The following is a 23,600-nucleotide window of genomic DNA, read 5'->3' as shown; positions in this document are numbered from 1 at the left end:
CAAAGAAGGTAAGAGCAGAACCCTTCGAACAGTGCCATTGCTAAGAAAGAGCTTCTGGCAGGCACTGCAGAGCAATAGGGTGTAAAGAAGGTCAGGATCCAGGGGATTTTCTGCAGCAGAAGTCAGGAATTAGGCAGCAGCATTTTGATCTTCATTACAGCTTGCCAAGGCTGAGGCAGATTCATGAGAGGTACCTGATGCTTGTGTTTCAGGAATTCGGGAAGGCTTGCTTTGAGAAGGCATTGGGTACTTTGCAGAGTGGTGGAAAAGCTTGTTGTCATGCCCTGAATTCCTCAAAGAGGGAAAATGGTAACATACCAGTCATATCAAGTTTCATAGAACCCAACAAGATTTTACAGGAAATGTGTGTTAATGTAGAGGGAGGAGCACAATCCTGGAGCTGACACCAAGGTCCATGAACATTCTGTTTATTACTGAATTCTATTCTTGGACCTTTAGAAAAAGGAAACTAAATGGCACAATGTCATTGGTGTGTCCCAATCTTAGATAAAATGAGGCTGTATGAAATGAAGATGAAACAACATTAGATCGATTCCCAGTCGTGTAGGAGAGAAAAGAAATGTTGTGAACTTACCCAAAATCCTAAAAAACACAATGCAACAGCACAAAGCAAGAAGCCCCCCACACTTGTACTGAATTCAGAAGGTATTCAGTGTCTTCTGAATGAAATGATAAATGTTTAAAAACACATAAGGGATGCCTAGAACTAAGGGGAAAATCCTGAAGCACAGATACAGCTCAGAAAATCTGGCAGGAGACGATTCTGTCCTTCCGAAATTTGTCTTTTCCAGTGTATTTCATTTGCAAAGAGGAATTCTTCCTGCCCAGCAGAGGAATAATCTGGTTTTCGCTTTTTTTCTCTATTGCTGCTGTTATCGCAGAGCCTTACGTACTTGGAACAACAAAACCGGTACAAGTCACGTGGCAAGAGGATCGACGTGTCCAAGACTGCAGTTCTGAGGGTGATGATGAGCCCGAGCTGTCAGAAATTGAAAAGGACCGAGAAATGCAAGTTCCATTGCTCTTTGTTGTCTCCTTGGCGGTAGTAGCTGGATGCTGTGTCAATATTAACAGCAGCACTCAGCAAGTGGGAAACTGACATTGCACGCCCCTGAAAGCCATCTTGGAAAACCATTTGTGCTGCACAGAGTCAAAACTCCCAGCAGCCCATTTGCTGTCAGGTTGAATGTGGAAAAGAGAAGTAGAGCACAAGAAATTTACCAGGTCATTTGGGTTTGACCAACTCCAAACGGAGTTTGGCCAAAAGCCAAAGACACAGTCAGTTTCCTCTTTCAAAGTGGGTTTTGTAAAATCAAAAGCTCTATTTGGGTACTAGGGAATAAAGTTTTTCAATGTATACAATTTCTCTGAAGCACTACAGTTTCATGTCATGCGCATGGAATTTGATAGTACAATTTAGGACGCAAAAATCCCTTTGTACTTGTCTAGGTTTCTTTCTTATCCACGCACAGAAAGTACTAGAGTTTTCTTCTTCTCCGACGATAATGAGCGCCTAAGAGGTAGGACAAAATTTCTCCTCCCCCTTTTGTACTTCTTTCCCTTCTGAACCTTTCCTGGACTAGTTATGAATATTTTCTAGCAAAATTTGCCACCCTTAGTTGTAGTCAAAATAGTGGTAGAATTCTGTGAGCAATTCCTGGTAAAATAGAGGTCAAGCAAATTTCTGGCTTTCTTTTCTTTCAGATATTTGGCTAATAGGAATCTGGACTTTTAGAGCTTGTCGAAAACTTAGTCACTTGACAGGTTACCTAGACAGTTTGAATCCTTTCAGGTACGTGTAGCATCTTGAACTTTTTCCTGCCTTTCTTTCGGGTGTTACCATCAGGAATGTTGAGTTTGGCTTGTATGTGCCTGTGGTTCTTTGTCCTCATGAATCAGGGCCTTTCTCTTCTGAATCCAGTGAATTTGGTATTTAGAAACAAAGCAAACAACAACAAAAGGGAATGTACACAGTCCCCAAAACTGCACAGGCCTCCAGAACAATTGCTTGTTATATTTTGTAGAACATATATTCTTAAGACAGGCTCAAAGGATGTGCCTTTCTTAAGACTGATTAGATAACTCTGACGCAAGGTACTGCTGTGTTCATGCAGTTACCGGCCTGCAATCTCCCCGCCTGTCTGATTTACAGGGTGTGTTGAAACGGAGAGCTCAGTCCTCAGCAGGCCTCAATGCTGGGGAGGATGCAGGGTCCTGGTGCTGAGCTTCTAAGGGAACGGCTGCTATTTCTCTGCAATTTAGATTGCAGCATGTTGAGGAGAACTGCTGCTGCCTTTCATTGTTCTTAGTACACCAGGCTGCAGCAGGGAGCATTTCTGTTGGAGCCAAGGTGTGGTGGGGGGCAGGAGAACAAGAGGGATGCGGGGAATCGATTTCTGACTTTCTTACTGTGCTGTTCATGATTGTTAGAAGCAGCAGCACTGTCAGAAGTGTTTAACCCTATTAATTGGTTGTTTGTTTTGTGCACAGGAGCCAACGTTATTTTGTAGATTACTAGAGCTCAGTGAAGAGAAAGAGGGTTAGGAAGACAGACTTAGATTATTGCTTGAGGTGAGTATGGAACGTCTGTTCCCTGGTAGCTCTAGGCGAAAGCTGAGCATGGGGAGGGAATGCAGGTATGAATGTGCATGCCAAATTAATTTGGGACCTCAAGAAGAGCTTGAAACTTTTTATTGACTAGGAAACAAAAGCTTTGTAGTCTACCGCTGTGTACAACACCCTGTTGTGTTTTCCAGTCAGGTAAACCACTACAACTCTGTATGTTTCAGGAGCACCACCTTAACTATCTGTAAGGAATGTATTTAAGAGATAGAGTGAATTTAGACACTTCTCCTAGTAGTGGAATAGGAAACTTCTCCGAAGAATTTGTTAGATTTTCATTATATTCTGGAACGCCGAAGGAAGCATAAGGATACCAAATAGAAAGTGCAAGCAAACCAATATACCTTTTACTGATTAGAAGCGGGTCACGTTTGTTCCTTGAAGGGGCTGCCAAGCAATGGGACTTTCAAAATCCTTTCAATGGTCTAACAAGAGAACGTGTTGACAGTCCCTCTTAGGCAGTGTTTTGGAGCTGGGGCTGAGGCTCTCGAGTCCTGGGGACATCAGAGAGGCTCCAGTTCTGACTGGCCAGGCTGGGGCCATTGAGTTCGGGCTCAGGCCTGGTGGCTGTAAGGGCAAGCAGGAATGTCAAGGGTGGCCCAGGCCTGGGCCGGGCCAGAGCAGAGCGGTGCCCCCAGCCCTCCAGGCGCGGACGGGCTCTGCCAAGGCCAGCCTGGGCACTGCCCCCAACCCAGGGACAGGCGGGTGCTTTGCCCCAGAGCAGCAGAGCTGTCACAGCCCCAGCTGGTTCTGGCCAGTGTGAGGCCCGAGCAGCGCCCGTGGGTGCCCTGGGCAGGGCCGGAGCGGCACAGGAGCAGTTGCCAGGGCCTGGGGAAGCACAGGGCTCAGCCTCCACACGGCGACACAGCATGCATGCTGCAGGGGACAGAGCCAGTGGCAGCGGGCATGAGCACCTCTGCGGGGCTCTTGGCCTGCAGCAGCATCGGCCCCGAGGGCTGCTCTGTCCCTGCCTGCCTGCCTGCCTGCCTGAGGGGCAGGGCTGGAGGCCTTGCAGAGCAGGGGCCATTGCGGGCACGGCTGTCCCAGGAGCTGCCCCCTGGCCCAGCTGGGCCCCACATGGGGAGGAGGGAGGCTCCCAGCCCCGGCATGGCTGAGCAGCTCCTGCCTCCCCCTGCCTCTGCTCTGGGCCCCACACTGCCTGCCACAAGAGCCCCTGGGCCAGGCTGTGCTGGGCTGCTTTGCCCTCACCTGGCACTCTGGCACCAGGGCCATCCTGCTTCCTGTCAGACATGGCAACTGTCTGCCAGGAATGCCAAGGTCTGCTCCAGGTGTTGTTCCTCCCTCTGTGTGTGGGAGAAAGCAGAGTATGGTGGAACTGGAAGAACAGGCCCAGAGCCACGAGGGCACTATTCCCTGCTCAGGCCTGTGTGAGCCCTGCTCCTGTCCACCTTCTCCTCCTGTCAGTCACGTCGAGGAACAACCCAGTCTCCTCTGGATGTTCCTCCGCTGATTCTGGGAAAGGAGAGGCAGGTGAGCGTGCAGCACAGGCCCAGATCCCTCAGGCATTTCATGTTTTAAGCTGCTTGGATTTTCTTCTCAGATGGGTGGAGAAGTAGGAGCAGGCTGCTAAGCTTGCTTTGGTTTCTCCCACAAAAAGGAATACGTTTGTACCAGTTGCTTTCAGCAAACACCTCTTTTCCAATAGCACTTTATTAAAAAGTTGCCTTTCCATGAAACCAGCACGGACACATCAGGGACCAGCATCCACTGGTAGAACGATGAGTTCTTTTGCTAACTACTTACTACAGAACTACTGAAAAACAGAACACTATTTTACCCATTCATGGCTTCCGTGGAATCTAAGCATTCAGCTTCCTTTATGTGGACTATTTGAGAAAGAACTGTACCAAATCCCATTATTATATTTCTTGAATATATATATAAAATCGTATTATTTTTATGGACAAAAGAGTACCTGACAGCTTTTTAAGAATTTTCCTTTCAACTTTCTATGGTTTCCTTCCGCTGTTTGAAATCAGATGTTTGTAATATTTTTCTATCTGTGGTGCCACTGTCTCGATGTATTGAAGAGGGTCAAGCAGTGCCGGTCTGTCGGCAGGTCCCAGCCATCGCTCCCGCCGGCGGCCCACGAGCAGAAGCGGCCCCGGCGGTGCCATGGCAGGGCTTCCCTCAGGTGTCCGCACTGCCAGCCCGGCCTCTGCCGAGCGGCCCCGGCGGTGCCATGGCAGGGCTTCCCTCAGGTGTCCGCACTGCCAGCCCGGCCTCTGCCGAGCGGCCCCGGCGGTGCCATGGCAGGGCTTCCCTCAGGTGTCAGCACTGCCAGCCCGGCCTCTGCCGAGCGGCCCCGGCGGTGCCATGGCAGGGCTTCCCTCAGGTGTCCGCACTGCCAGCCCGGCCCTGCCGGGGGCTCTGGCGGTGCACGGCGCACGGCTGCTCTGGCATTTCAGCCCCGGCCAGCAGCCAGGTCTGCGCGGCTGGGACCCCGCAGCAGCCGCACGCTCCTGCCAGAGCCCGAGCACCGCCCGCACGCTTCCAGCAGCGCGGCGGGAATGCGCTGAGGGCCAGCGCGAGCTCGGCTCCGGGCGGGAACCGCCCCCCTGACGGCCGCCCGCGCCTGCCCGCCCCCCGGCCCCGCCGCGCGGCGCCCGCGCTGTCATGGCGGCTCTCGCCCACAAGGCAGCGCCCTGAGCCCTGGAATGGCGCCGGGAAGGCGCCGGCGCTCGGGAAGGCGCGGGCGCGGACCTGCTGCAAGCTGTGCCATGGGTCCCATTTCCTGAAGAAAGCGTGTCTGTGATGCCTGGCCTTTACACACTTTCAGCAAGCCTGATCAACAAGAAGAGGCATTTAACCTGTGACACACATAGCAGCCTGCAAGCTCGAAGCGATGGCCCGCTGTTAGAAAAGCAAAGTACTTGTTGCTAGAATTGTCTTTAGGACTCAGGGCTGGGCACGTTTCACTGATCTCAGTCCCAGAGGGAGGCTGACAAAACTTGGGAAGAAGGATGCCCACTGATAGCGGACACAAAAGATGCAGAATTTAGGGGCCATGCGGACATCTGCTGGAACTGCCAAGATAAGGAAAGCACTCATAAGTCAACAGTCCTACGTAAAGTCAGCTCAGCAAATATGCAGAGAGGAGCACCAGCTGGGTAAGAAAGAGTGTGATGTTTGCAGGCAACAGGACTTTGGCACCCAAATTATCCTGGGCGTGGCCACGGCATGGTTCCGGTCAGGAGAAGACATGGAATGACGGCGCAGTGCAAGCGCTGGGCATTGTGCTTCAAGAACCCAGATGAAAAAGCTGGTGAGACTGTGCTGGATTCTGGTGTGCTGCCTAACCATTCTGTGAGAAACGCCAATCACTTGTTTTAAAATTTTAAAAGTTTAATAGCAATAAAATAGTTATAAAAATAGTCATAAAAATTAGAGTAATAAGAATTTGGACAATTCGAGTTAGGACAACAAAGGACAATAAAACAGCAAAGAATTACAGATGTCTGGGTGCTGTGCTCTGCCACAGAACACACTTTGCTAACAAAGGATTAACCCTTAAAAGTAATAGCCTGTTACCTATTCGTATATCTCATACATGATGCAAAAATTCTTTTCAAACAAAGAGTATTCTCTGGTTGTTGTCAAACCCCCCCGCCCCATCTTGTAAATCAATCGTCTTGGTCTCTCAAAGTCTGGTTCTTCCCGACAAGGAAGCAATAATTCTTCTCTTGGCTTTTTGGTGTCTTCTTACTGTTACCTTCTCCTTGAGCTACTTAGAAAAAATATCTTACATCACATACTTTCTGTAGCCTAAAACTATATTCACCACACTATTAAAAAAGATTACAATAGCACTACAAAAGAAGGATTGATGCAAATAACTTTCCAACATAACACATATAGTATTAGTTATAATATTTGCGAAAAGGCAATCATATAATACACATTTTTCACACCTTCTCTGCTGCTTCTTCTTCTTCTTATCAAAATATATTGTAAGCCTGAATAAAGATAAAAAAAACCCAACTAGTTAGAGCCATGCTCAGTGCCTTATTCTGAAAACTGTAAGCCTATTACAGGTTTAATATCTTACAGAGAAGGTTTGAGGCCCTGGAACTGGAGGGACAGACAAGTGATGAAGTGGACAAAAGTCCTTCTGGAATAGGCGGGGCACCTGGGGCAAGTCAGCCACCTCTGTTCCAAGGCAAGGCAGGGTCCTTGCAGCCTTCCTGAAAGCATCTCAAGGGAAGGTTTCCATCTTCCCTGCCCTGTTTCCTTGACTTTAGATGAATGTTTCCCTCACAGAAAGACAGGAATCTCACGTGTGTTAGGAGATTACTGTGAGCATTGACAGAGGTGAATGGTCACGAATCCAGAGGCTTGTGCAACTCTCTTGCACGGAGAATGCCTTTTTTGTATTTCCAATAAACCAGAGCTTAAATAGCAAGTCAGCGATTGGGAAGAAACACCAGTGAGACAATAAATCTGTAACATGCCTTGTTTTGAGAGGGACAAGTAAGACATCAAACGTTCATCTAGCAGATACTGAGAAGATGAAGAAGAAAAACTATGTTTTCTAGGGTCCTCTAATGTTTCTTTTCTTCTCTGTGCCTTGTGAAGATTGATAGATTACATTCTATTTTCACTGTTTTCTTTTTTTCCTGTCTTCAGAATCAATTTTGCCTTGTAGATATTTTAGGTCAGGCATAAGAAAAGTTCTATATTGTTTTCACATGTTGTTGGGCAATCATGAAAAGGTAAGTTTAGAGGTAACAGCCGTTATCTTTGATAATCAGATCTCACTCCATTTTTAAATATGTCATTGTCCTAGGGTGAGGTTATGATGCTTGTATCTCCAATCGTGTGTTCTGTTAGTGCTGGAGTAGTATGTACTGTGCCTTCAAGACTGGCTCTGAAGAGCAAGGTGTGTTTTGGTTTGTTATCAGCCTGCTCCTCCACGGCTGGCGGGACACAGAGACGGGGCAGTACATAGTGTGGCTTTTGCTTTTTGGTTTGCTTTTTGCTGCTTGCTTTGCTCTTGCTCCTGCTTCGCTCCTGCTTTGCCCCCGCTCTTCTTTTGCTTTTTGCTTCTGTTAGTTAGTTTAGCTAAGCGGTCCAGACTTTTCCCTGGACTGTTTTGTCCCTTCCCTTTTTGGAACCATTCAAACCTGCTCCGGACTGGGACCTGGGAAACACCAAGAGTTTACATCTGGTGGCTGCAGCAGCTATCCCCAGCGCCGGAGGGAGCAACAACAGAGCGACCACTCCCAGGAGAGACTTTCTGAATTTGTCATCCTCTTCAGATCGGTGAAAGTGTTGTCATCTGGTATTGTTCATTTTGTGTGCTAGGAGTGTTTTGCTTGTTAAATAAACAGGTTCTTTCCACTTCGCTCTGAGGATCCTTCCTGAACCGGTGGGGGGAAGGGGCGGTGCAGGTTTGCTTTCTGGGGGGACCCCCTTTGGAGGTTTTCTCACAGATTTGCCCTAATCCACGACAGTCATGGTCATTTGCAAAGACGCTAGATTGATCTTTGATGGGCATTAAACCAAGAAACAAGTACATCAAAGCCCCTGGAGGTGGCTGCCATGGTGGGTTTCCCTGAGGTGTCACAGCCCCAGTCTGTCTCCATAGTGGGTTTCCCTGAGGTGTCACAGCCCCAGCCTCGCTCCATGGCAGGTTTCCCTGAGGTGTCACAGCCCCAGTCCCGCTCCATGGCAGGTTTCCCTGAGGTGTCACAGCCCCAGTCCCGCTCCATGGCAGGTTTCCCTGAGGTGTCACAGCCCCAGTCCCGCTCCATGGCAGGTTTCCCTGAGGTGTCACAGCCCCAGTCCCGCTCCATGGCAGGTTTCCCTGAGGTGTCACAGCCCCAGTCCCGCTCCATGGCAGGTTTCCCTGAGGTGTCACAGCCCCAGTCCCGCTCCATGGCTGGTTTCTGACGCCGGCAGTTATATACAGACACGAATGGAACGGGACCACACCTGAATAGCGTCGTGAGCTATTTTTTTAAGAAGCTTCAGTCTCATTACATGGCTATGGCAATGGATCGATGCGAGCAGCTCGCTATCCAGACAGAATGCCAAGGAAACTTAATGTTGCAACATATTATAAGATAGTTTCAGACCCAGTTTCAGCCAATTACATAAAGCAAAAGCATATTGACAGTCGTTCTATCCAACCACATGAAGCATACGTAGCTTTGGTTAAAACAATAGCAGCTTTTTCTCTCATACAATGGTTCGTTTATAAAAAACAAAGCACAGAGCCCTATTCATATTTAACCTTCTAAATATTTACTAAAGTACACCTTTTTGCCACTTAGAAAGCCAAGCTACATAACTTTATTGTTCTATTTCTCATGTCTTTGCTACTGCTGATATCTCTTTTCTGCTGCTTAAGCATTTCACTATACTTACTGTCTCTGAGGCCTTTCTTTTTTCCAGCTTTCCTAAAATCCTCTAATCCCATGGATTCCCACAGTTTCCAGAGATGCTGCAGCCCCAGTCCGTCTCCGGCGGTGCCATGGCTGGGTTCCACTCAGGTGATGGCACTGCCAGCTCGGCTCTACCGAGCGGCCCCAGTGGTGCCATAGAAAGCACCTTTGGAAGCATTCTGATACTCAACTGCGTATGCAAATCCCCCTGCAGCAAATTACATCCTGCCCCTGGCAGTAATAAAACATCCCGCATTCTTATCCTGTTTGTTCTTTCAAATATTATTTGTATTATAACTGGCACTTTAAACCCTTCTCCTTTTACCCTGACTCCCTGGTGTGTATTTTCTCTTTTCTCACATCCTTTTGGAATTTTACAATCACATGTCCTTTCATCTCCTGCATCTACTAAAAATTCATATTTTTCTTCCTGGAGTCCTAATTTTGAAGTTATCAAGGGCTCTTGTTGATAACTTTGATATAGAGCCCCTAACACCCCTATTCTCCCCCCTCCTAAACATCCTTAAAAACATTCACATCCAGTTGTTTTCGTTGCCAGTTTTACTTGAAATGCCCACTTTTTTTGCAATAGAAGGAGATTGGGCCTTGGTCATTAGGTTGCCCCCTTCTTTCCTTAGGAACCCTTTTCCACTGAGCTTTGTTCTTTTTCTCTTCCCCCTGGTTCCACTTGCCTTGCCCTGATCGAGGTCCATGTCCCTTACAGGAGTTGGTTTTTATCAGCTGGTTCCCCTTAACAATAGCAGTTATCATTACTTTGGCTTTTGCCTTTGCTTTCTCTTGGTCCCTTCGTACACACGCTTTCTGTGCCTCCTTCAACAGATCATTCAATCATCTGTCTTGCCGACGTAGCTTTTCCCATATATCCAGCCAGGCAGTAGTGACACGAGTTACCTTTAATAAGGACTGTCCAGCAACCATATCAGGGTCTACACTGGAATTCTTGGAGTCATGGTTATACTCTCACTGGGCCAATTTTATTCTTCAGGGTCTATCTGGGCGTATAACTACTGAAGGTTTTCTGCTTCCCTTTTTCTTGGGACGGTTCTCCATACTTGTTCTTTGCCCCATTTTCCATGTTTGATTTCTTTGCTCCTGATCCAAATATCTTTCTACATTTTCTCCAAGGAAACTTAACTCTGTACCTCCTACACGCCTTCATCCAATCTTCTTCAGAGACCTCCCAAGCCGAAGGACTTGAGTTCCACTTGCGACACTCCAAGCAAATTATTTTTGTTTTTTTCAGATTTCTTCTAGGGCCACAGTTCCCTTCCTTTTTGCCAAAACAACTCATTCCCCCTTTCTGGCTACCTGTCTATAGGATATTGGATCCCTCTTTGTCTACCTTAAATGTCATGTTGTCTTTCCAGCAATGAGGGCAGTGCATGTTTCTCTCACTAGAAGAACTCTACAGGCTCCTCTGACAAATGAGGCTCTCAGAAGCAATGATGGGTCCTGGGGACATCAGGGAGGCGCCAGTTGTGACTGGCCAGGCTGGGGCCATTGAGATCGGGCTCAGGCCTGGTGGCTTTAAGGGCAGCAGGAATGTCAAGAGTGGCCCAGGCCCGGGCCAGGCCAGAGCAGAGCGGTGCCCCCAGCCCTCCAGGGGCGGACGGGCTCTGCCAAGGCCAGCCTGGGCACTGCCCCCAGCCAGGGACAGGCGGGTGCTTTGCCCCAGAGCCGTGCCCAGAGCAGCAGAGCTGTCACAGCCCCAGCTGGTTCTGGCCGCTGTGAGGCCCGAGCAGCACCTGTGGGTGCCCTGGGCAGGGCTGGAGTGGCACAGGAGCAGTTGCCAGGGCCTGGGGAAGCACAGGGCTCAGCCTCCACAAGGCGACACAGCATGCATGCTGCAGGGGACAGAGCCAGTGGCAGCGGGCATGAGCACCTCTGCGGGGCTCTTAGCCTGCAGCAGCCTCGGCCCCGAGGGCTGCTCTGTCCCTGCCTGCCTGCCTGCCTGAGGGGCAGGGCTGGAGGCCTTGCAGAGCAGGGGCCATTGTGGGCACGGCTGTCCCAGGAGCTGCCCCCTGGCCCAGCTGGGCCCCACACGGGGAGGAGGGAGGCTCCCAGCCCCGGCATGGCTGAGCAGCTCCTGCCTCCCCCTGCGTCTGCTCTGGGCCCCACACTGCCTGCCACAAGAGCCCCTGGGCCAGTCTGTGCCAGGGATGCTTTACCATCACCTGGCACTCTGGCACCAGGGCCCTCCTGCTTCCTGTCAGACATGGCAGCTGTCAGCTGTGAGTCGCTGTCCAGGAATGCCACGGTCTGCTCCAGGTGTTTGTCCTCTCTCTCTCTGCGGGAGAAAGCAGAGTGTGTGAGGAGTTGGCAGAACAGGCCCTGAGCCATGAGGGCACTACTCCCTGCTCAGCCCTATGTGAGCCCTGCTCCTGTCTGCCTTCTCCTTCTGTCAGTCACATCGAGGAACAAGCCAGTCTCCTCTGGATTCTCCCCTGCTGATTCTGGGAAGGGAGAGGCAGGTGAGCCTGCAGCACAGGCCCAGAGCCCCGAGGTGTGGGGCCCCTGTGGTCCCTGGGCAGCCACGTCCCTGCCCTACCTTCTCCTGCCGTTGTCAGGTCGCACTGACACACCGCCTGAGCCCAGCCTTCCCTTTTGGGGCCAAGGGAAATCTCTGTTCCTGCCTCTGGCGCAGGGCGCTCTGCCAGCAGATCAGGGAAGGTGATACCCCCAGAGACAGGCACGAGCAGTGGAGGAAAGCCGTCATCACTGCAATCTTCCAAAAGGACACCAAAAAGGAGCCAGGAAACTGCAGGCCCATCAGCCTCAGCTCCATTTTCAGAAAGGTGATGAGAACAGCTCCTCTTGGATGTCATCTCTAAGCCTGTGGGATAACAGGAAATGGAAACCGTGCTTGACCAATCTGATAGCCACCTCTGCTGCTGCAGTGACTGGCTGGGTTTGTGAGGGCAGAGCGGTGGCCCTTGTCAGCCGGGACTTCAGCAAGCCTTTGTCCCTGCCTCCCTTGTGGCGCTCCTGAGGCAGCTCAGGGACAGTGGGGTAGAGAAGTGCACAGTGGAGCTGCAAACTCAGGTAGCTGTGAGCTCAGGGGGCCGTGCTGGGGCCAGCCTTGTTGGCCTTATTCCCCAGTGACCTGGCAGAAGGGACGGAGCGCTCCCTCAGCACGTTTGCTGATGGGACAGAACCCATCAGCAGGGGCTGATGCTCCACAAGGCTGTGCTGCTGTTCCGTGAGAGCTGGACAGGCTCGAGAGTTGAGCAGAGAGGGAGCTCATGAAGTTGCACCAGGGAAAGCCTCTAGAAGAGCTTGAGGTTTTGTAATTACCTGGCAACAGAAGTTTTTCAGTACAGTGGAGTGTATAACGTCATCTTGTGATGTCCAGTCAGGGAAACCACCACCTCTCCTTATGGTACAGGACCAGTTCCTCGTGTGTATGCAAAGGAAGGCTTTGCGACAAACAGTGAATTCAGGAACTTCCCCTACTCTTATGTTGGATTTTCATGATTTTCTGGAATGCCAGGTGAAGTGTAAGGATTCCAAAAGGAAAGTGAAAACAAACCAGTAAATCTTCTTTTAGAGATCAGAAATGTTTCCTGTTTGTTGCTTGAAGAAGTTGCAAACAACAAAACTTTTGAAATGCTTTCAAAAATCTAGCAGGAAAATTTACTGGCCTAAAACGTTAGCCGGTGTTTCTAGGCAGGAACACGGTTCTAGAGTGAATTCAAGGTTTGCACCAGCGTTTGGGGTTTTTTGCCAGTATGCTTTGAATGTGAGCTGCTTCTCTGCAGGACTTTTAATAATTAGATCATGTACTGAAGACAACATGTTACTGTGTCCTGCTGTCCAGTGCTGAAGGGGGTTGAGACAGAGCAGGTAGCTCTGTGTCTGTGTGTAACTCGCAGGAGCTGCACCGGAGCAGTGCCCAGGGCCTGGAGAGGCCAACGGGTTCCTGGCGCTGAGGAGAAAGTGTCCATGGCTCAGGATTGTCCGGCCAAGCTCTTCTGGCTCCTTCTGCTTGGAGCCCTTGCTGGGTTCCCTGCAGAGACCCGGGTGCAGCTTCCCAGCTTACCCCTCTTCCTCTGCCTCCTCCCTCCCTCTTGGGTGTCAGGATTTGCTGGAGCGAGCGGGGGATCGTGATGGTTCATTAGCTGATCTAAGAGTGCAAAAACAACATGGAGGGGATTTCAGTATTGGTCAAAAGAATTTCACCTTTTATTGAATGACCACAGCAAAAGCAATATAGGGTGTTGGGAAGGATGAAAGTTTGACAAGAAAGTCTCACAGATATGTATGCTTAGCAGAAAGATTTTTGAATGTAGAAGCTGAGGAAGAAATAGAGATGGAAGCAAGTTTTGATACAGAAGAAAAGAATTGCTGAACCAGTCTTACTGGATAACCAAGGAGGCCACGTCTGTGTTAGTTGGAAGGGGGTTTTTATGACTTAGAACAAAGGATAAACCCACGTCAAACAAGAAGATGCTTTTACCAAGCAGAAAGATAGCACAGGCAAACAAGTCAGTAAATGTTGCAAGTAGAAAAATGGTCTCGGAATGTTCCACTGCAAGAAAACTGGAAAACAACTTCTAGCTTAAACTGTAGTGTACTAACCTTTAGTCATTGGAGAATACTAACATGAATATGGTAATTGTAGTAGTTAAGATTGGCTATAGATAAAAGTTAAGGTATAGATTGGTTCTACTGTATTAAGATGCTCAGCAAAGAAAAGTAAATAATGCATTTGTGACCTAAACTAAGGGTCTCCAGGCCTGCCTGCAGATGCAGCTGACAGCTGTAGGCACAGGATCTGTCGCCCACGACCCTGGACTGCTCTAACGTCTTGGATGTAATAAACTGCATTTTTGAAGAGCTGCCTGGAGTCCCGCATCTCTCATTACGGCTCCTACAATAGGGAGAAGAAAAGAGATGAAAGATAAAGAGAGAGAGAGAAAATGGGTGTAAAGGTACCAAATGTAGAGACAAAAGCCTGGTGGTGCAGTCAATGGGAAATTCGCCTTGTCCAGTCGGGAAGGATCTCAAAGTCCTGGTTAACTCAGGCATCTATTATAGTCTTTTGCCAAGGGGGAGAAAGAGATCTTGAAATTGTCGAGGAGAAACAGACACAATAAAGCCTAAGACTATTGAAATTGTTGAGGGAGAACGGGTACTGAGAACGGGTGCAGACAGTCCATGTTCTCAGCAGTGAGCGAGAGCCGTTGTTTTCTTGGGTCAACGACCACACCTGGGCAAGCATCTTGCTTTGACCAGGCCAGCCCCCCCCGCCACGTGCAGGATAATAGAGGTGTCAGTCTCAGTCCTTGGGAGGGGGCTTCAATCTCGCTTTGTCACAGTGATAGTGAAACAGATGAAAAGTTTTCCATGGGGGACCACCAAATAACCCCTGAAAGTTCATTTGGCCGACAGGTGGGGAAATTCATGGGCCATTGCTGCCAAGCAGGCACAAGCATAGGGGGCGAGTCGCTCCTTGGCAGGCCCTGCTGGAAGCAGGAAACCATGGCTGCAGTGCAGACCCAGCTGCAAACAATCCCTTGGCAAGCATCCACCTCAGCCAGGCCAGACCTCCAGTCAGGGTCTTCAGTGGTCCCGGTCTCTGTTCTGGCGACGGTCGTGAGGCAAAATGAGGGAAACTTTGGAGCATCTCTTTCACTGGCTAAAGGCATTCCCTGGCATTGCACCGGCTCTGCCTCCCTCCTAGATCAGTGAAGGCATCGCCTTCCGCCCAAGGTGGCTCTCCCATGGAGACAGGAAAGTGCATGAACTCCTGCTGCCCCAGCATCAGGCAGGTGCAGGGTGTCCTTGCTTGTCAGCCCTTGCCCTGTTTCCCCGGGATGCCCCTGATTGTTCTAGAAGTCATGGACCTGGATTTCCAGGAGCATGTTTGCAGAGACATGAATGAGAAAAATCGACAAGAATTGTTTGTGCTTCTCTTCTTGATTTTTTAAAAATATTTTTGCTAGTAGGAAAGCATGGACCAAACTGGGAGAGTTCCTTTCCTGGGGGAAAAGCATGCTCCTGCATTTGACTTCTGAGTCGAGGACTGTTGCAAGCTCTCCTGTCAGATGTACACTGAAAATTCTCATGGAGTTTTCTGTGTTTCAACTGAGCCAGTATAAATGATGATGCTTCTAAAGAAGCTTAATGCTAACTTTTCCATTTATAAGCAATGTCAAAGTTGTTAATTGATGGATGAGAGGATAAGTGAGGTGTGGAGGCAGCTGTGGTGGTCTCCAGGTTTAGCTCCTGTTCCCAGTGGTGATCCGCAGCAGCATCAAATCATGTTCATCTTAGTCTTCTCCAGACAGGTGCAGGAAAAAGTTGGATCACCTAGAGGAGGGTTTGAATCTCTGCAGTGCAGGAGACTCTGCACCGGCTCTCTGGGCAACCGACTGCCAGGGGCAGGAGCAGACATTTCCCATGGCCAGGGCCAGAGCCCTGCAGTTGCAGTGCCTGAACAGCAGCTTCCTGCCTACAGTCCCACCCTCGATGGCTGCCCCAGGGCCTGGCATTTGACCCTGCACTTGCTGCAGCAGTACCTGCCCTGGTTCCATGCTGACCAAAGGCTCGGAGCCATCTCAGAGCCTCGGTTCCCAAGGGAGCTGCCACAAGTGGTTGCCAGGGACCTGAGGCCATGGCTGCCCCAATTATGTGTGCACAATGCTGATGTCAGAGTGGCCATTGTGACCCGTGCGAGCACGGCCCCAAAAGGGAAGGCTGGGCTCAGGCGGTGTGTCAGTGCGACCTGACAACGGCAGGAGAAGGTAGGGCAGGGACGTGGCTGCCCAGGAACCACAGGGGCCCCACACCTCGAGACTCTGGGCCTGTGCTGCAGGCTCACCTGCCTCTCCTTTCCCAGAATCAGCGGAGGAACATCCAGAGGAGACTGGGTTGTTCCTGGACGCGACCGACGGGAGGAGAAGGCGGACAGGAGCAGGGCTCACGCAGGGCTGAGCAGGGAGTAGTGCCCTCGTGCCTCTGGGCCTGTTCTGCCAACTCCCCCACACTCTTCATTTGCCCACAGCGAGAGACAACAAACATCTGGAGCAGACCTTGGCATTCCTGGACAGCGACTACAGCTGACAGCTGCCATGGGGTTACTGCTGACACGTGCCATGGTCAACTGGATGCAGGAGGGCCCTGGTGCCAGGCAGCCAGGTGAGGGCAAAGCAGGCCTGGCACAGCCTGGCCCAGGGGCTCTTGTGGCAGGCAGTGTGGGGCCCAGAGCAGAGGCAGGGGGAGGCAGGAGCTGCTCAGCCATGCCGGGGCTGGAAGCCTCCCTCCTCCCCGTGTGGGTCCCAGCTGGGCCAGGGGGCAGCTCCTGGGACAGCCGTGCCCGCAATGGCCCCTGCTCTGCAAGGCCTCCAGCCCTGCCCCTCAGGCAGGCAGGCAGGCAGGGGCAGAGCAGCCCTTGGGGCCGATGCTGCTGCAGGCTAAGAGCCCCGGAGAGGTGCTCATGCCCGATGCCTTTAGCTCTGTCCCCTGCAGCATGCCTGCTGTGTCGCCGTGTGGAGGCTGACCCAGACACCTGCGGTGACAAAGTGAAGAAGTGTGGGCTCTTTGCCCACGTCTTTTGCATGGTGCGTGGCTGTGGGTGCTCCCTCCACCATTGCAATGGGCAGTTCCTGCCACTGTCTCCTCATCAGCTCCTCCCCTTTGCTGCAGTTTTTCGCCACTCTGCTTTTTCGCCGAGGGAAAAAACGTCTTGGACTTATGGGCTTTCTGCCTCGAGATATCCAAATTGCAGTGTGGCGGGCGGCACAGAAGGTGAGAGCCTGACAAGAGCAGGGAGATTTGTGCCAGGCGAGGTTTGCCAGAGCTTAGCCCAGGCTGCAGCAAAGCAAGACCGGCCCAACAGCTGGCTCTGGGACAAAGTCTGGCTCCCAGCAGCTCTGGCACAGAGGCTCTGGCACAGGAGCCTCCTCCCTCCTCCCCCAGGCGGCTCTGTGGGCTGGGACCCAGCAGTGGCTGCATCCTGCGCCCTGCCCGGAGCCGCGGGGCTGCCAGGGGAGGCCCCGAGGCTGCTGCTGATGGGGCTGCTTGGCTCTTTCCAGCGCTGCTGCGTCTGTGGCCAGAGCGGGGCAACCATCATGTGCTGCCAGGAGGACTGCGAGAGATGGTTCCACCTGCCCTGTGCCAAGGAGGGCGGCTGTGTCAATCAGTACATCACTCCATACAGGTACCTCCTCTCCGCTTCTGGCCACCACTGGCCAGGGATCCAGCACTTCTCACTGTGCTCATCCATTTTTCTCCCAGCTCTTACTGTCCCCAGCACCGTCCAGTGCAGGAGGTGCGGGCGACTCCAGAGCCGGGCACCGATTGCCCCATCTGCCTGGAGCCTGTGGAGGATAGAAAGACCTTCAATACCATGGTGTGCCCAAAGTGCAAAAGAGCCTGGTTCCACAGGGACTGCATCCAGGTCGGATCCCTCCCCTCGGCCCTGGGGCGCAGCAGGTGCTCAGCAGCACCAGGGCCTGGCTCACACTGCATGTGTTTGCCCTGCAGGGACAGGCCATGTGCGCTGGTCTTTTATACTTCTGCTGTCCCCTGTGCAGAAACATGGAGGACTTCTCTGTTGAAATGATGATCATGGGGATCCGAATCCCCTTCAGGTTGGTGTCCTTCTGCCTGGATCACAAGACAGGAGGGTGCACGTGCTGTGTTGTGCCAGGCCCTGCCCCAGCAGTCCTGGCCCTGCCCTGTCCCATGACTCTGGGCTTCAGCTTCACGCACAAATTGGAAAAGCGCTGGAGGAAAAGCAGGGACACCCTGGAGCTCCATGAGGGGAGGCCAGCAGAAACTCATCAGGTTTTCCTTTCTGCATCAGACAGCCAACATGGGAGGACAACGACGCCTTTGCTTATCTTGGAGAGAGGCACAGCACGTGCAATGCCAGGGAATGCCTTTACCCTGGAGGCAGGGAGGAGGCAGAACAAGAGGGGTAAGTTGGGAAGCTGCACCCGGGGCTCTGCAGGGAAACCATATCTCGGCAAGGGCTGAAAGAGGCAAGAACTTGCATGAGCTTGGCCAGACAACCACGTGCTGGGACACTTTGTCCTCAGTGCCATAAGTCTCTTTGCCTCCCCAGGCCCTGGCAACTGCTCCTGTGCTCCTCCTGTGCTGCTGAGGGCACCCACAGGCGCTGCTCTGGACTGAGAAACAAGACATACAGATGGGAGTGTGACAGCTGTGCTGGTCTTGGAACGTGTATGAGTCAAAGCCCCCGGTGTCCCTGGGCTGGGGGCAGTGCCCAGGCTGGCCTTGTCAGAGCCCGTCTGCTCCTGAAGGCATGGAGGTACTGCTCTGGCCTGGCCTGCCTTGGGCCTGGGGGGCCTTTGACATTCCTGCTTGCCCTTACAGCCTCCAGGGATGAGCCAGAGCTCAGTGGCCCCAGCCTGGCCAGACAGTCAGGACAGGAATCTGCTCATGGCTCCTCAGAATCCCAGGACATCAGGCCCAGCTCCGGCACGCCGGTGCCATCGGGGCTGGCTCCCCCGTCTCCATCTCCAGAGACCAGCAGCCAAAACAGCCAGCAACAGCCAGCATCACAGCAGTCACTGCCATCTTCCTTGCTGGACACCAGCAGCCCCAGCAGATCAAGGCCAACATACAGCAGCTCCCCAGACCCTGAGGACGGGCTCCATTCCAGACGTGCTGGGCCTGACCGCAGGCGAAACAGCTCTGGCCTGCAAGGTCCGGACCCAAATCAGTCCGTCCGATCGAGGAGTCGCTGTGACAGGAGCAGCAGGACAACATCAAGGGCTGAGAGGCCCTGGCAAAGGGAGACACCTCCACGGACATCCCCCAGACACAGCCGCTCCCGGCAGCAAGGTTGGGCCCAGAGTCCACATGTCCGGTCCAGGAGTCGGCGTGACAGCAGCAGCAGCAGGACAGAGCCGAGGGCTGAGGGGCCCAGGCAAAGGGAGACACCTCCACAGACATCCCCCAGGCACAGCCGCTCCCGGCAGCAGGGTCGGGCCCAGAGTCCACGTGTCCGGTCCAGGAGTCGGCGTGACAGCAGCAGCAGCAGGACAGGGCCGAGGGCTGAGAGGCCCAGGCCGGGGGAGACATGGTCAGAGACGTCCCCCAGACGCAGCCGGTCTCGCCTGCAGCGCCGGGCCTCGGATCCACCTGTGCAGTCCAGGAGTGGCCAGGACAGCAGCAGGAGGACAGCAGCGAGTGCTGAGAGTCCAAGGCGCAGGGGGACATGGTCGGGGATGTCCCGCAGGAGCAGCCGCTCCCGCCAGCGACGTCGGGCCTCAAGTGGCACCTCCGACAGCAGCACGTAGCGCCATCTTTTCTTTCTAGTCCATGGGTTCGCTGCCGGAAGTGAAGGTGAGAACGGTCAGCACAGGGCCCCTGAGATTTGCAGGTCTGTGAGAAAACCCTGTTAGCTCTTGACATTTCTACCGGCAGGAAAGAGGTCTGTGCTAAATACCTTGATTTCTGTGTAACCGTCTATTCAGTGACAAGTCCCTTAAGGATGTGGCTAATTGAAAAGGACTCTTGTTCCTGCCTTTAGACTCCAACCTCAGATGTTTCCCCACTGCTTAGCCTTGAAAATGAACCACTCCTTAATGGGCTTGGATCCGGTTAGGGAGACGTTCAGAGCAAGGTGGCTCCTGAGGAAGCTGTCTTTGGAAAGGACGTGTGCTGTGTTGCTATCCTTGAGCAATCTCCTTTCAGGAAAGCCAAAAGGAAGAAGAAAGAAGAGAGCGAAACACTGTCTCAAGTGTCTGAAGAAAACAATTCCAATGTTGCTGCTGACTTGAAAGACTTGATTGGACCTTCAAAGAACAAAGCAGAAAAGAGTGTGGAAATACCCTGGGACAAAGAGGACGCACAGGACTCTGGCCCAGGTGACCATTTGGGACCTTTGCCTGAGAAGGACGCAGCTCAGGAGTGGAGTGCTTTCAAGTTTTCCTTCTTTGGAGACACAGAGCAGTTGGGTATCAAAGAAGGTAAGAGCAGAACCCTTCGAACAGTGCCATTGCTAAGAAAGAGCTTCTGGCAGGCACTGCAGAGCAATAGGGTGTAAAGAAGGTCAGGATCCAGGGGATTTTCTGCAGCAGAAGTCAGGAATTAGGCAGCAGCATTTTGATCTTCATTTCAGCTTGCCAAGGCTGAGGCAGATTCATGAGAGGTACCTGATGCTTGTGTTTCAGGAATTCAGGAAGGCATGCTTTGAGAAGGCATTGGGTACTTTGCAGAGTGGTGGAAAAGCTTGTTGTCATGCCCTGAATTCCTCAAAGAGGGAAAAAGGTAACATACCAGTCATATCAAGTTTCCTAGAACCTGACAAGATTTTAAAGGAAATGTGTGTTAATGTAGAGGGAAAAGCATAATCCTGGAGCAGACCCCAAGGTCCATGAGCATTCTGTTTGTTACTGAATTCTATTCTTGGACCTTTAGAAGAAGGAAACTGAATACCACATGATCATTGGGGTGTCCCAATCTTAGATAAAATGAAGCTGTATGAAATGAAGATGAAACAACATTAGATCGAGTCCTAGTCGTGTAGGAGAGAAAAGAAATGTTGTGAAGTTATCCAAAATCCTAAAAAACCCAATGCAACAGCACAAAGCAAGAAGCCCCCCACATTTGTACTGAATTCAGAAGGTATTCAGTGTCTTCTGAATGAAATGATAAATGTTTAAAAATATATAAGGGATGCCTAGAACTAAGGGGAAAATCCTGAAGCACAGATACAGCTCAGAAAATCTGGCAGGAGACGATTCTGTCCTTCCGAAATCTGTCTTTTCCAGTGTATTTCACTTGCAAGGAGGAATTTTTCCGGCCCAGCAGAGGAATAATCTGGTTTTGGCTTTTTTTCTCTATTGCTGCTGTTATCGCAGAGCCTTACGTACTTGGAACAACAAAACCGGTACAAGTCACGTGGCAAGAGGATTGACGTGTCCAAGACTGCAGTTCAGAGGGTGATGATGAACCCGAGCTGTCAGAAATTGAAAAGGACCGAGAAATGCAAGTTCCATTGCTCTTTGTTGTCTCCTTGGCGGTAGTAGCTGGATGCTGTGTCAATATTAACAGCAGCACTCAGCAAGTGGGAAACTGACATTGCACGCCCCTGAAAGCCATCTTGGAAAACCATTTGTGCTGCACAGAGTCAAAACTTCCAGCAGCCCATTTGCTGTCAGGTTGAATGTGGAAAAAGGGAAGTAGAGCACAAGAAATTTACCAGGTCATTTGGGTTTGACCAACTCCAAACGGAGTTTGGCCAAAAGCCAAAGACACAGTCAGTTTCCTCTTTCAAAGTGGGTTTTGTAAAATCAAAAGCTCTATTTGGGTACTAGGGAATAAAGTTTTTCAATGTATACAGTTTCTCTGAAGCACTACAGTTTCAAGTCATGCGCATGGAATTTGATAGTACAATTTAGGATGCTAAAATCCCTTTGTAATTGTCTAGGTTTCTCTCTTTACCACGCACTGAAAGTGCTAGAGTTTTCTTCTTCTCCGACGATGATGAACGCCTAAGAGGTAGGACAGAATTTCTCCTCCCCCTTTTGTATTTCTTTCCCTTCTGAACCTTTCCTGCACTAGTTATGAATGTTTTCTAGCAAAATTTGCCACCCTTACTTGTGGCCAAAATAGTGGTAGAATCCCGTGAGCAAGTCCTGGTAAAATAGAGGTCCAGCAGATTTCTGGCTTTCTTTTCTTTCAGATATTTGGCTAATAGGAATCTGGACTTTTAGAGCTTATCAAAAACTTAGTCACTTGACAGGTTACCTAGACAGTTTGGATCCCTTCAGGTATGTGTAGCATCTTGAACTTTTTCCTGCCTTTCTTTCGGGTGTTACCATCAGGAATGTTGAGTTTGGCTTGTATGTGCCTGTGGTTCTTCGTCCTCATGAATCTGGGGCTTTCTCTTCTGAATCCAGTGAATTTGGTGTTTAGAAACAAAGCAAACAACAGCAAAAGGGAACATACACAGTCCCCCAAAACTGCACAGGCCTCCAGAACAATTGCTTGTTATATTTTGTAGAATATGTAGTCTTAAGACAGGCTCAAAGGCTGTGCCTTTCTTGAGACTGATTAGATAACTCTGATGCAAGGTACTGCTGTGTCCATGCAGTTACCGGCCTGCAATCTCCCCGCCTGTCTGATTTACAGGGTGTGTTGAAACGGAGAGCTCAGTCCTCAGCAGGCCTCAGTGCTGGGGGAGGATGCAGGGTCCTGGTGCTGAGCTTCTAAGGGAACGGCTGTGATTTCCCTGCAATTTAGATTGCAGCATGTTGAGGAGAACTGCTGCTGCCTTTCATTTTTCTTAGTACACCAGGCTGCAGCCGGGAACATTTCTGTTGGAGCCAAGGTGTGGTGGGGGGCAGGAGAACAGGAAGGATGAGGAGAATTGATTTCTGACTTTCTTACTGCCCTGCTCATGATTGTGAGAAGCAGCAGCACAGTCAGAAGTGTTTAACCCTATTAATTGGTTGTTTGTTTTGTGCACAGGACCTAAAGTTATTTTGTAGATTACTAGAGCTCAGTGAAGAGAAAGAGGGTTAGGAAGACAGACTTAGATTATTGCTTGAGGTGAGTATGGAACTTCTGTTCCCTGGTAGCTCTAGGCGAAAGCTGAGCATGGGGAGGGAATGCAGGTATGAATGCGCATTCCAAATTAATTTGGGACCTCAGGAAGAGCTTGAAACTTTTTATTGACCTGGAAACAAAAGCTTTTTAGTCTACCGCTGTGTATAACGCCCTGTTGTGTTTTCCAGTCAGGTAAACCACTACAACTCTGTATGTTTCAGGAGCAGCACCTTAACTATCTGTAAGGAATGTATTTAAGAGATAGAGTGAATTTAGAGACTTCTCCAAGTAGTGGAATAGGAAACTTCTCCGAAGACTTTGTTAGATTTTCATGATATTCTGGAACGCCGAAGGAAGCATAAGGATACCAAATAGAAAGTGCAAGCAAACCAATAAACCTTTTACTGATTAGAAGTGGGTCACGTTTATTCCTTGAAGGAGCTGCCAAGCAATGGGACTTTCAAAATCCTTTCAAGCGTCCAACAAGAGAACGAGTTGACAGTCCCTGTTAGGCAGTGTTTTGTACCTGGGGCTTGAAATAAATGGGCAGGAGATCTTTCTCCTTTTTAATGCCTTTATTAAGAAGAATCAGCTCAGGTGGGGAGAAATCGATGGGTCGCGCCCACGCTGCCGCTGCTCCAGCGCGTGTCACAGAGAAGGAGGGTGATGCAGCTTTGTCCGCTGGTCTGCAGGCAGAGCTGGGGATTCCGTCCTCACGGGAGAGTAGCAGATTCCTCCCTTTTTTGGCTAACACTCCGGGGCGTCTCTTTAATCAACATTTTTCAGGTTAGGGTGAGAAGCAAAAAGGATCCAAGCGGGTACGGGACTATGCTCCCATCCTTAGACGTCACTTAGATCACTTGTTGTCTCGTAATTTTACAGGTTTATCTTGTAAAAACTGTAAAAATTCGGGGCGCAATGCATTTCTCATGTGCATACTGGCTCTGATGTCACTGCTATTTTCCTGGTACTTGGAGGGTCTGTTCCGTGTCCCTCCCTGGC

General features: G+C 50.8%; 2 long non-coding RNA genes across 2 annotated transcripts; both read left to right on the top strand.

Moving 5' to 3' along the window:
- Nucleotides 1-237: 237 nt before the first annotated feature.
- Nucleotides 238-3,135, top strand: LOC135307342 (uncharacterized). The gene is made up of 3 exons (XR_010368046.1): nucleotides 238-309; nucleotides 903-1,813; nucleotides 2,512-3,135. It is a non-coding gene; the product is annotated as an uncharacterized LOC135307342 (long non-coding RNA).
- Nucleotides 3,136-15,791: 12,656 nt separating this feature from the next.
- LOC135307341 (uncharacterized) lies at nucleotides 15,792-16,633 on the top strand. The gene is made up of 3 exons (XR_010368045.1): nucleotides 15,792-15,817; nucleotides 15,913-16,211; nucleotides 16,527-16,633. It is a non-coding gene; the product is annotated as an uncharacterized LOC135307341 (long non-coding RNA).
- The last annotated feature ends 6,967 nt before the right edge of the window (nucleotides 16,634-23,600 follow it).

This window comes from Passer domesticus, chromosome 9, assembly GCF_036417665.1.
Source record: "Passer domesticus isolate bPasDom1 chromosome 9, bPasDom1.hap1, whole genome shotgun sequence".
Taxonomy (NCBI): domain Eukaryota; kingdom Metazoa; phylum Chordata; class Aves; order Passeriformes; family Passeridae; genus Passer; species Passer domesticus.
The sequence above is the reverse complement of the archived record's forward strand: the minus strand, read 5'-3'. Positions and strand labels throughout refer to the sequence as shown.